Source organism: Stegastes partitus, unplaced genomic scaffold (genome assembly GCF_000690725.1).
Source record: "Stegastes partitus isolate 25-593 unplaced genomic scaffold, Stegastes_partitus-1.0.2 Scaffold1737, whole genome shotgun sequence".
Classification (NCBI taxonomy): Eukaryota; Metazoa; Chordata; class Actinopteri; family Pomacentridae; genus Stegastes; species Stegastes partitus.
The window spans coordinates 14,528-15,868 of NW_007579468.1; the positions used below are offsets into that span (position 1 = coordinate 14,528).

At 43.4% G+C, this 1,341-nt stretch overlaps 1 non-coding gene across 1 annotated transcript; it reads left to right on the forward strand.

The window, feature by feature from the left end:
* The first annotated feature begins 1,032 nt into the window (after positions 1–1,032).
* Positions 1,033–1,126, forward strand: trnai-uau (transfer RNA isoleucine (anticodon UAU)). Its single transcript has 2 exons — positions 1,033–1,070; positions 1,091–1,126. It is a non-coding gene; the product is annotated as a tRNA-Ile (tRNA).
* The last annotated feature ends 215 nt before the right edge of the window (positions 1,127–1,341 follow it).

A 1,341-nucleotide genomic window follows, 5' to 3' on the forward strand; every position in this document is an offset into this window, starting at 1 on the left:
CTAATAAATGCAATAAGTATAAGAAAACGGATTGTTCACTTATCCTCTCCTGCCAACGATTATCGTGCAATGCTAGACTCAAGTTTGTAGCTCTCTATTATGTCGGATCTTTCTTGTGCATATTTAGAACTTTAATAGGGTTCATTGGAAACAGAGAGGAATTTTCCCGAAAATTATGAAACTAAAATTAGGCTTAATTAGTTGATCAAATCTGCCGACGGCAGCTGTTTTTATTCCAGCAGACAAACTCTAAATGTGAAGGTTCGTCCATCTGTACTCCTCTGTTCAAAATCAATGGCCCACTTGTTACAAAACGACTTTGAATTGTGAGTTGCAAATGGGCCTCAGTTATAGTCAGAAGCTGCATCATGTGCTTTACAGAAATAAAAAGGGACAGTTGCACTTTGTGTTGTCTCTTTTTTAGCGGTGGTTAAAGCTTCTGCATGTTACAGCATCAGATGAAGAGATTCTCAGGGCCTTTGTTGTTGCCACGGAACGCCTGTGACACAATAAGCAGCAGGAAGGTGCTGAGGTTTTGTGCTGTGGCTTCACCTGACGTGCGCAGCGGCTCTAAAGCGCATCACCAGACGAGAGAAGAAAGGATGACTGTTTTTTTTTTTCTTTTTTTGTTTGTCATATAAAAAGGAGCCACAGCAAAGACTCTCACTAGCTGCTGGCTACGGCTCATTGGCTAGACACGAGGAGTTGTCTCATTTATTCTCATTCAACTTCCATTAAAGCAGTTAAACAGGAAAACCCCTCTACTCCCCCCTCTACAAATGTTTTAAAAGTCATTCACCAGCAATCAGCAGGTCGAGTGGAGGCGTTTTTATCCGGTGCTGTCTGGTAAAAGGTGGTTGCTGCATTTAGACCGCTTCATCTAAAGAATGTCAGCACTCTGAGCAGCATCTCCGTTCATCGATGGCTTCTGTGTGTCTCTGTGGGTGAGGAGCCTACTGCCACCTTGTGGTGTTGAAGCACAGCTACACTAAAGCCCGTCCAAAACTCTGCTAGATTGTCTCCTGTGTGGAGGCTCCAGTGGCGCAATCGGTCAGCGCGCGGTACTTATAAGGCAGTAACCAGCGGAGCGATGCCGAGGTTGTGAGTTCGAGCCTCACCTGGAGCAGTCAAGTTTTAAATCAGAGCGAACAGACAGCAGTGCAGCTCGGCTCATTACACACATTGATTCCAGCTGAGTTTAAAATAAATGAGTTTGGATTTGGGTAAATTAATAGAGAAGCATAAGATTGCATAAAAGTCAAGTCACTGTTGTTTGTGTAGCGCAATTGCAGCAGCAGACATTAACCCAGTAAGTTTAATGTTAAAATGTATCTAACTCAC